Genomic DNA, 12,596 nt, shown 5'->3' with positions numbered 1-12,596 from the left:
CTTCCAGCTCACTAACTTGTCTTTCAGCTTCATTCATTTTACTGTTTATCCAATATCTAGAATATTTTTCTTAATCTAATGATTAATTTTTAAATGTTGAAGCTCTCTATTTGAGTTTTTGATGGGTACAAAATCTTTCTGAACTGTTCTGCGGCAGAGCTGCCTTTATTTATACATTTTCTAAAGTTTTATTTAATTTTATCTATTAGCTCTACTACTTTGTTTTTTTTCCCTTAAATGTATTGTGAGTCTACATATACTCATCTTTATTTGTGTTTCCCTGCCAGCCCTTTATGGACATAGTATGTTTTTACTGTTATCTTCCTTTTTTGATTATGAAAAAGAGACAGAAAGTGCTGACAGATGGGGTAACTGGTAGCTAGTTTTCTTTATTTGGGATTTTCCCCATTATTCTTGGGGACCAAACTGATTCTCACTACTCTGTCTAGCTAGGCACAGATACTACCACTGCCAGCTCAAATAGCATAGGTCATCTCCATGGATTTATGGGGCTGGGTCCCTGAGGAGTGTGTCAGTCCTCCTGAGGGGCAACAGAGAAAAGAGATTATCCATCATTTCCTGTCCCCTGTTGGTTGAGTTCCCACATCTTTGTTAATGCTCCTTAACGTCTAGGCTGAAAATGCATGCACACGAGTGGTCTTCTGTGCCGTATGCTACAGCAACGAGAAGCCCTAGGCAGACAGCATGGGCAACTGAGGTGTTAGTTATATTAGTATAATATGAGACAGAGTCCTCATGGAAGTGTTTGCCACAGCAGGGGCAGAGATCAAGTGAGACTGAGAAGGCAGACACTGGTGGTGTGTGATACAGGGAAGGAAATAGGAAGTTTCAGGCAAAACTGCTAGAGAGACTCCTTCCAGAGTCATGGCTCCTATGAGACACAAGAGATGCTTAATAAAATCAAAGACAGGCCCTGTTTGCAGTTATCTGTTACCTGACTTTACAAGGAGAATGGCATGTCTAAATGAGCCTCAGGTGACACCACCTCCACAAAATACTTCAAACCTGAATCAAAGAAGTACATTTTTGACCAAGAAAAATAACCCCCCGGCCAACCCTCTTCTCATTATCACTTTTTGGCATTGCCTCCTAATTTCAGAATCCACCCAACACTGTAATGAGTCACAAGATGGCGAAGAGAAAGTGGGCCATCATTAGGAGATATGGAAGCAACCAGGGGCATATGCTGTCTTTACATACACGGATGCTGGTCCTTGGAAGTCTCATTTAGCTCTTAACTCTTTGTGATTTTTAGCATCTTCCCATAAGTCTCAAGGGATGTGGACTTTATTAGACATCTCAGAATAGGATTATAACTTTTCAATCATGTTAAATCTAGTGTATGCCAACATTATATACACTAGATATATCCACTAAGAGAAATTATTCTCTGGTAAAAGTAAAAGGTGAACTTTCACTGAGTAACTTAATTTTCTAGAAAAAGAATAACAGAGGGCTGGTATATAATTGAATCATGGAGGACAAAAGGGGGAAAGCCTTGTTGAGAACAAATATGGAGGGACAAAACCAGCAGCAGAGAGAGTATTTAGGCGTCTTTTATCTCTGAGAGGGTTATGATGGCAGTCTGATGCTTGCCAGTTGTTGTGTAGATGGAGAAGAGGCTCCCAGGTGCCAGAATATTAGAGAGCTAATCAATGGCTAAGTGAACGGTGTGATGTAAATGGTGAGGGAATAGGGAGCTGAAAGGTGCACCAGATTGCAAACCAGAGTTAAGGTGGCTGTTGGTATTGTCAGTGGATATTGGGTGTATAGAAGGGTTTAAGAAAGGAATGCAGAGTAGTGGAAAGAGATTAGTTTTAGAAATGTTGGATTTAGATTCCTCTCAAAAATTAATAATCGGATCGAGCCAGCTGGTGAAAATGTTTGTTCAAATCTCAAAAAGGAGAGAGAGTTGAGTTCAAAATATAAATTTGGAAGTCAAAAGCATACTGATGGTAGTTAAAATTGACATAAGATGCATTAATTTTACATAATTTTTGTCTGTGATTAATGCAGATAACTGAGAAAAGAATACAAAATTAAAGAATATGTGAAAGAGAGTCTACTTATGGAAGTAGGAATAGAAATAAAAGAATAGTGTGTCTTGGAGAACAAGGGCATAGCAAATTTTACAAAGAATGGGATGAACAATGTCATATAAAGTAGAGAGATCCAATAAGACAGAAATTGAAAATGACTATTAAATTTGGCAAAAACATTATTATGGACTTCCACAAGAGTAACTTCAGTGTAGTGATGAGAATGGGAGCCAGAATTTAGCAGATCAAGATGGCAAATACATGGCACACCTCACCCTTCAACCCAGTGCCTATGGATTATTAGCTAATCACGGCACTTTGCGAGGTGGGGAAAGGAGCAGCTTGGCAGAAGAGGTTGAACATAGAGGAGAAACAGTGAATGACTGAAAGGAGTGCATGGGGTGAAGGACTGGGTGGTTGGCTATCACTTGAGTAGGGAGAACTTAGACCAGAGGAAAGAAGATGAAAATGGATTGGTGGTAAATAAATTTGTAGATAGGGTGGAAAGTCCAGAATGAAAACAAACCAACAAGTGACTGGAGCTTTAAGCATAATCTAAATAGAACACATGAGAACAAGAAATAGGAGACTGGAGGTTGAACTGTGAATTTAATGCAAGAGAAGTGATGGTTTAGATTTAGAAGAGTCATTGCATGGAAGGGAAGAAGAAACTTACATTAGCTCAAAAAAGTGCAAATAGAAGCCTCTGATGGTTCCATGAAGCCAGAGACTCAAAGTTAGGTTTCATCAATTTTCAGGATCATGTGACTTTCTCCAGTAGGGCTCAGTCCCCTGGATAGAGTAGGAGAAAAGGTGGATTTTTCTTTGTCCTTTATCCAAAGGTCAGGGAATGTGCAGAGTGGGTGTAGCTAACGGATAAGGTGGAGGTAAATGGAAGTGCTGGTGAGAAGGCAGAGAATCATGAGGTTCAGGGTAGGTAGTAAAGTGACTGGTGAGATAACACACATTTGGGTGAGGAGAGATAAGGAACTAAGGAGAGGGAGGTTTCTAGGGTAAAGACAAATAGATCATCTGAGAAGTATGTCAGGAGGTTGTGGTGTGAGTGTCAGATATTGGAATCTATGATTTTTGAGGCCTAAACACATTCTTGAGGCCAAAATCGATCCAGACTGGTCCTTGGGCTTAAGGAAGAAGATGAAGACCCAAAGGATTGTTTCTATCACATTTAACTATCTCTTTATCAATGCCTCAGATCAATACTATGGGAAAAGGCAGAAGGGTGGTTATTGAGTCACAATTTCTCTGATTTCCAACCCTGTCATCTTATCATTCAAGGGAAATCTAGTTAAAAGTGACTATGAATGGGAGCCTGGGAAGAGCTGACTATGCAGAAGAATAGAAAAGCTAATCTATTAAACATTCCCTCAATCACCACTTAGACATAACGTGATTATGAGCAAACACTGGTGGGAATATTTGCAAGGTGGAAATATGTACCACAGGAAATATCCTGTTATATACTACTTCAATATATTTTAACAAAATGCTATGTGATGGAATAATCTGATACTAGGTGTAATGTTTAAAGATACGTCAAAGAGAGGATGACTTAGCCTAGAGGTTTTGAAACACTATGGAAAAATGGAAATCTTGGGCTATTCTCATTAACTATTGTGGATAACCACTATATTTCCCAATCTGCAAAGTATGAAAATTGTGGAATATTCATAAAAAAGTTTTTGGCAAATGGCAATAAGAACACAGATAAATGATTTTTCTTCCAGAGCAGATCATTAGAGTTCACCTTGGTCTTCTATTGTACCCTTAAATATTATCACTTACAACTCACAGAAACTAGAGTACACTGTACTCCATTTCTATTTTGGTTACATGTCTGTTATCTTCGAAAGCTTCGTGAACTTTGTTCAACCCAAAAAGCGTACGACATTAGGATCCTGAATGAGTAGAAATTAACTTTTTTTTTCTTTTAAATTTGTGGATCACTTTATAACATTATTTGGATTCTCTAGCCTCTTCCTTCAGGATTGGTATTCTGAGTTTAGGGGGGAAATAAGGCAAAAGCTTAACTGAAAGAAGATCCATTGCCAATCTAAGCAACTTTTTAATATATCTTGGACTGGATAGGGAAAGTTCAGTAATTAGCATCATAAACACATCATTTTCTTTGCTTTGCTGGTTTAGAGTGTTTATGTACTCTTTGGGCATAAGTGTGTGTTTTTTGTTTTTTTTAAGTCTATCCTTGTACTTAAATTTTCTGTCCCATCAGCAAAGTTTAATTAAATTGGGCCTAAAGCAAGCCTTCTGATAGAATGAGGTATCCTCCAAATTACTGACACCCAACTCCGTAGCTCAATCAAGGGTGTATACATTTAGGAAAAAAACAGTTTGGCCAGTCAAATGTAAATGTTTAATAATTCAGAAACAAAAGCGCACAGCTTGCTTCCATTTAGTCCTCAACTTTCCAACTCCAACACGGCCTCAGGCAACTATGTAATAGAAGTTCCAGCCAACTTAAAAAAATTATTTTTTTTAAGAACTAGGGGAAATAAAGATGAAAAATAAAAAAGCGAATTGAAATCGTCCTTGGTACCTTCAGCATCGCAGGATCACATCAGAAGAATAAGGATCCAAGGTTGGCTGTGTTGAACGCAAACCAACAGGATGGTAACAGGAGCTGGTTTGGAAAGCTGGCGGCAGACTTCTAGAAGCCTTGTGCACACAGGTTAATTAACTCCACATACAGTAAAGTATTTTATTTTCACTTTTCTAATGCCCAAATTTTAGCCTTGCTGAATTTATTTTTCCAGTTACCAAAGGGTATCTTCATTTACATATCCAATCCTGTGCCTCAAACTCATTGGGACTAAATCAGAATACATCTCTGCCCACTTAATTTCCAAAGGTAACTTGATATTGTAGTTTCTTTTCCAAAGAGGGGAGGGCATTGAATGAAAGAGGTTATAAAATGGGTATTTCTCTAGTTCCCAACTCAGATATTTTCTTTGCAGAACCCCATGGGAAATTCATTCAGTGAGACAGGGCTATTGGGCATAGTGAGCACTGAGACAGACATGTTATTTCTGAAGGAAAATCCTCTCCTCAGACTAACTTGGAAAGGGAGGGAGAGCTCTAATGTTTCTCTTGTGGTCTGTTCCGTTTTACTGCACTTTGTAATAAACGCTCTGGTCAAAAGACCAAGTTCTGATGAAGTGGCACAAAACTGCATGTCATCCCACAGCCTCAGAAACGAGGGCTCTCTGTTTTTATTTTAAGCGTACCATAACATGGGATCCCATCACAGTTTTTGAGCATTGAAATATAACAACACACAACTGATGTTTGGATTGCCTGTAAACCACAAAAGAATCGCCACAATTCCAGCAACTTTCCTTCTTAGCTCCAGCCAAGTGTTATGAAAGCTATCATCTGGAATTCCAATATAGAATATCATTGATTTCTGGTGGGGAAAGTGGTTTCAGAAGAGAATGACTGATTAGGTCTAATGCAGCATAGGATGATAGAAAGGACCTTAGATAGGAATTGGAATTTTTTTCCCACCCCAGTAACTAACTCTGCACTTGAGGTCAAATCATTTGGAGCCCTTATTTAAAAGATGAGAAGATTAATGTTGAATACGTCCTTATCTGTAAGTGAAAAAGTCAGAAGCTTGAATTTCATGATCCGTAGACTTTTCTATAAATCTAAACTTTTCTGTTTTGCTTTGGGAGGATTCCATCACTGATGAAAAATTATTACTTACTTAATACCTTCCATGTTAAAGATAGATAACCTCTCAGAAAATCATTTTTCTTAATTAATAGGGAAATTTTAATCAATATTATACTATTAAAAAAATGCTTTCCTTGGCTAATTACTTCTAGAATTGATTGATAAGAAAAGATGTGCAATTCTACTTCCTGGAAGATACCAGCACTTTTCAATTACCATGGGATAAAGTAAATTTGAATTCCTAATTAGCTATGGTAATAATACAGGACTCAGAAATTAGGCAACAGTTATTTATCAATTGTTCCTATAGACGTTGACTAGAGCACTCTTTCCTCTCCCTCAGAAGGCTGGAGCCGTTTGGTGGTGTTGGAAAAATTAGACCAAGCTTTGGGGAAAGGCTGCTTATATAGGTTGGTGGAAAGGAGTTGGGAAGCAGTAGCAAATGATGGATAGTTTATTCTGGCTATGACTGAGTTATTTGTGAACTTCTTTCTGTTCTGATTAGTTGAAAGTTGACCATATATCTGTATTACTACATGTTCAGAACAAATGGGACAGTTTATCAAGGCGGTTTCTGGTCTGATCATTTCGTGATCCTCAAATCCATCTTCAGCATTTTCTTCATGTTTATTCTTTTTATGTCAAATCTCTAATTGAAGATACAGGAAATATTCCCATGAGAAAGAAAATTGGCATACAGTAGAATTAAAAGAGAAGCAACTTTTACTGAATTGGAAACTTCAATAAATATCTTTTGTTGTTCAATTGCATACATCCCTAGCATAGTAATGACACCAATTATTTTTTTAAAAGAAGGGACTTGGGGATCATCCTCTTGACATTCAGCTGCCGAGGATGCTTCCTACGGTCGGTCCATATCCAAATCTCTGAAACCGAAATATTGTCCATACAAGTTGATCTACTACATACAGAGTAATTCTCTGAGCAGTAGAAATAAAATTCTCTGAGCAGTAGAGTAATTCTCTGAGCAGTAGATTTGTAGGGAATAAAATCCTAAACTTCTTTGTTCTTTGGAACAGTTGCCGTTTTCCTGGCCTACCCACTCCCATTGTTTTGGGAGTGTGTTCTTTTTCTTTACCTTGATAAATCCACTGCTTATTTGGGAAAAAGGAAGAAAGATTTGTAGGCATTAAGGTTAATAGCTACTTTTACAACAAGCTCAGGTGTTGCCATAAAAGAATATAACTCTTCCTTGGATAAAAAAGGGGATGGTCATTGGGACAGAGATATGGAAAACGACTTCTTTCATTTTGGGGATTGGTTAAAGAGGGTGGCCAGGAGGAGAGGTAATTCTGGCCACTTCACAGAGACTGAAAATCCCTCCAAATGTAGCCATGCTGGGGTTAAGTGTATAGTATGAATCTTGTAAAAATGGCTTTATATATGTAAACTCAAATATTCTCTTAATAATAAGACTTTAGTCGGCTGGGGGGTGGTGTGTGCCTCAGGCCTACATGGCATAGAATTTCAACAGTTAAAAGTGAAATTAAAGAGAGATTTCTTCTCTTTGTGAAGGAACTGCTGCCAAACAAATGATAGGCTGTGGTGTTTGTAAGTCACCAAAGCTGTCCTCTGCAGTGCTCCCCAATCCCAGCACCCGCCCGCCTGGGAATCAGAAACATTGCACAGCAGGGACCCTACCTGGGTGCCTATGTTCCCTGCGTTTCAACAGCGACACCGTGTGGCCAAAAGTATAAAAAAGAATACTCCGTTCCCAACCCCCCCTCCGCCCCCAGCAGTGACAAAGCAAGTTTTTAGGTTCTCTTTCAGAATGGGGAAAATATCCCAGGGAGTTTTGGAATTATCAGAGGAAGGAAGATCTCAGGGAGAGAAGAGTAAGAATGACTGCAATCCAAATGAACCGTGCCACTATCTGAAAGTGAACCTTGTCTTCCCTCCTCTTCAAAATGGAGATGACAAAGTACATTATCTACTGTCTTCCTTTAGGAATTATCCCGTCACTCAACAGGGAAAATGAATTAATCAATGTGATTCAGTATCAAAGCAAACCAAAGTAAGTACATCTCAAACTGATAGCCAAATAATCTCTCTGCAGCAAAGGCCTTAGAGTAAAACTGAGCGCTTGGGCTTTGCCTCAGACGTGCCTGAGCTTAAACTCAGTTCTGCCACTTACTGTCTACGATTTTAGAAAAGTTATTCAACTCTGTGCCTCTCTTTTCTTATTGTATAGTGGGAAGGAAACAACACGCCTCATAGTATGATTTTGAGAATTTAATGCATGAATCTACGTAGTGATCAGCCCAGCATTGGACCCAATCGACTGAATCCTACTTTCATTACTTCAAGATTCCTTCTATAATATAGTAACCATATCCTGATTCCTGTCTTATTTCTTCTCTTTTAACTTTACATCTATATTTCTAAAATACATTTCAGTATTAAATTATATTTTTCTTAGGTTTATTATTTTTTTAGAACCTCTGGTGAACTATACTGCAAGGGTCATAAAGTTAACTACCTACGGGGTCAAATGGGACTATAAGTGATTAAAGCAGACAAAATGAGAAAAATAAACAATGCCTGATGTGAGAGTGCATGCTCTCTCTACAGAATTGGCCTAGTAGAGTCAGCTGGCTGCTGGTAGGTAGAGTAAAAGCCTGGTGTTTTCACATCTATTTTTCAAGAGAGGCAAAAAAATAGTTGTTTTTATAATGTGGAATTCTCTAATCTTAAACATTGACCAATAATACAAATTTTGAAAGCATGATGGGCCAATCAAAGGCTATTTGTATGCCGGAGTCAGGCCATATCAGTTTGCAACCTCTATGGCACCTTCCTATGTAAATACAATTTTGGATGAGTGCCACCTAGTGGTAGGAATTATAATTAAGAGACAATAATATACATGCTGGGTTTTTTTACATTAAAAAATATGTTTCAGTTACAGTTGACATTCAATATTATGCTAAATATAAATGGAGGTTGGTGTCCTCTAATCTTCTAAATAATTATCCATAAATACTAGTAGGGACAGTTAGCTTTGGAGACCTCTCTAATCACAAACAGTGATCTGTACTCTATTTCATTTTCATAGCAAAAGTGGCTGCAGAAGAGCTGCCCAGTAATATAGCCATAAGATGGAATGTACATCATACAATTTCTGGGGATTCTATTCTCATAAACTCTGGATCACCTGCTACCTGCAATTACTTTCTCAAGCCTATGTCATAATTTTTACCTTGTCTAGAACTGGATGGGAGTGAGGAAAAAGAAGTGATGGGTTACCTACCATCTTTTTCAATTCAATTCCTCCTCTTCTATTTGTACTGACTACCTATTCCAGCTTCTGAGGTTGAGTTTTCTTTATTTCTTTGTATTTGAAGATATTCTTTTGCCTGTATGAGGTGTGATTTAAAAAAATATATATATGGTGAATGCTGCTGCCGAGTACAATCCAACAGAAAGGCAGGGATCTTCAACGCAGGAAGTGGCACATCGAACTTTAGTAAAAGTATGTGACAAGTTTCAACTTGTTCGGTGCAGTCAGTCGGGTGTGATCTATGGTTGAGAAAAGGTGTGTTTTAAAGTGTCACATAAATAATGGATCATGAACAATGCATTAACATGAAATTTTGTTTCAAACTGCAAAAACGTGCTAAAGAAACACACAAAATGTTAAAATTAGTTTATGGTGATGCTGTAGGGACCATGAAGATGGTTTACAAGTGGTTTGAGCGATTTCATTATGGTTTTCAATTGATTGAAGACGAGGAGAGGTAGGGACGTCCTGCAAAATCAAAAACCCAAAGGAAGGTTGGAAGAGTAAGTGAAATGATTCGATCAAACAGGTGATTGACTATTAGGGAAATTCCTGAGGATCTGAACATCTCTCATGGTTCCGTTCAAAGCATTTTAACAATAGATTTGAACATGAGGCAAGTGAGTATAATATTTGTTCCAGGCGTTTTGACTGTTGAACAAAAGCAACAGCATTTGTCAATTTCATTGGCATTGCATGATCATGTTGCTTTTCCAGATTCTAGCTGTTTAAGACATGTCATCACAGGAGATGAAACTTGGGTATATGGTTATAATCCTGAGACCAACATTCAGCGTTCTCAATGGAAATCACCCAGCTTTTCTCTTGTGAATAAAGTACGTCAGTCAAGATCTACAAGTAACAGCAAGGTGATGTTAGTTGTGTTTTTTGACCTTGATGGAAGGAATTGTGTGAGCTGAGCTTGTACCCAGGAACACTACAGTGAATTCTGAATATTATAAGGGATTATTAGAATAATTAAGAAATAATGTGCATAGAAAATGGTCTGAGAAATGGGCAAATGGTTTCATCCTCCACCATGACAATGCTCCGTGTCACACATGGCTTCTGGTACGGCAATTTCTGTTAAATAAAAATATTACAGTGTGTCCTAATCCACCTTATTCACCAAATCTGGCACTATGTGACTTCTGGCTCTTTCCCAAAGTTAAAATGATTCAGGACATCAAGGCAGCCACAACAGCATTACTAAAGACACTCACGAAAGAGGACTTCCAGAACTGCTTTAGAAAGTGGCAAGAATGATAAGATAAGAATGTTCAAAGCAAGGGGGAGTATTTTAAAGGGGATTAATGGCAATGTGTCTTTTACTGTAATAATTTTTTTTTTAATTTAAACATACACCGTATTTGATGATCACACCTCAGTATATTATGCCCATGATTATGACCTTTCAATGGACTACATGTCATCAAACAATGGCCCTTGGGCCAAATATGGCCTGTCACCTGTTTTTGTGGATAAAATTTTATAAGAACGTGTATATGCTCGTTTGTTTACATATTGTCTATGGCTGTTTTCTTACTACAATGGCAGAGTTCAGTAGTTGTAACATACAGCCCAAATATTTATTATCTGACCCTTTACAGAAAGGTGTTGCTGACCCCTGCAGTAAAACTTTTTTGATACTAAATGCATGGTATATATTTTACCATCATTTGCTAGTAATCTTTCTGCATGCTTTTAAGTGTGTCTCTTTTAGACAGAATATTGCTGCATTTTATTAAATCCAATCTCAATTTTATTTAACTGTCAAATTCAGTTGAACTGATGTATTCATCCCTTATTTTACCATCCTATTTTGTGATTTTTGTTTATCCTGTTTTTCCCTGCTCCATTTCCCCTTCCTTTCAAGTTTCTAGTAATCAAATTTAATTAAAAAATTCTATTGCTCCAATAATATTTTGGAAGTTTTATATTCTATTTCTGTTCTTTAAATAAATTGTCTTAAAATTTAAACACACACATGTGACTTTGAAAAGTTCAATGTTAATATTTTTATCTCTCACCTGAAAAGTACAAATTCTTAGAATATTTAAATTCCACTTTCCCTCAGAGCTAACATCCCTATTTTAGTTCTGACTTATTTTATACTCTTGAAATAAGTTGTAAATAACTATTATAAAATTTTATGTAATAAATTCTTTTTTATATTTAGCTTGATGTTCGTCATTTCCCTTATTTACCAGTTTCTTGCTTCTCAGTACTTCTTTTAGGTGGCATTTTCTTCTCTGGAAGCACATCTTTTAGAAGATGTTTCAGTGAAGATCTAACATATAAGAAATTGGAGTTACAGACGGGAAGGAGATGGAAGATGAGGATGAATCAATATTTGAAAAGAACATCTTTCAAGAGTTTTCCAAATCTGACCAAAGATAATAAGTAGTAGATTTAAGAAGTGTATAAAGTCCAAGAGGGTAAATATGGTGAGAACCACACTTTGACCCATCAGATCAAACTGCCAAAACTGAAAGACAAAAAGAAAATATTAAAAGTACACAAAGAAAAAAAGACATATTACCTAAAACCAGTAACAATAAAATGGAAAGCTGATTCTGTAACAGAAATGAGGGAAGCCACAGACAATGTAATGACATATTTAATGATGAAAGAAAGTATCTGCCAGTTTAAAATTTACTACCAATTGAAAACATACTTCATAAATGAAAGTGAAATAAAGAGTTTCCAGGTGAACAAAAACAGAGGATTCACCATCGGCAATATTACAGTAAATACCACAGGGGTTTCTTCAGGCAGAAGGAATATGATCTCTGACAGAAAAACAAAAATGTGAGAAGGAAAAAAAAAAATCACTGGTATTGGGAAATTGGGAAATACATGTATGAATAATATTTACAATAAAATAATATTTACAATAAAAAATAAAATAGTATTTTGTGATGTTTACATATATGTAGAATTAAAATTCATGATAATAGTTACATAAAGTCAGAAGGGGTTAAAAGAAATTAAAAAATTGTAACTTTTTCTCATTGGTTGTTAAGTAGAAACTGTTAATACTATTATATGAGATGCTAATAAGTCATGGGTGTAAAGGGTGCATATTGTAATCCCTGGAATAACTATATATATATATGTATTATGAATAGATAGATAAATAGAAAGATTGAGATAAAAATATAGAGAGAGCTGTATAACTATATCTCACTATATATGTATAACTATAAATATCTACGTATAAACATGTTTAGACGTATATATGTTATATATATATATATATATATATATATATATATATATATAAAATATATGAAATATATACCACAAGTTAATAGAGGGAAAATTGGGATAATAAAATATTTGCTCAGTAAAACATAAAAAAGTTGTACATATGGAAAACAAATATTAGGGTGATAGATATCAAAGCAATAATATCAATAATGGCATTATGAATGTACTAAATATTCAAATTAAAAGACAAAGATTTTCAGACTAAATAAGAAAACAGCACAAAACTATATGCTCTTTATAAGACCCAAATT

Source organism: Rhinolophus hipposideros, assembly GCF_964194185.1.
Source record: "Rhinolophus hipposideros genome assembly, chromosome: 18".
In the NCBI taxonomy this organism is placed as follows: domain Eukaryota; kingdom Metazoa; phylum Chordata; class Mammalia; order Chiroptera; family Rhinolophidae; genus Rhinolophus; species Rhinolophus hipposideros.
This window is presented reverse-complemented; position numbering follows the sequence as displayed.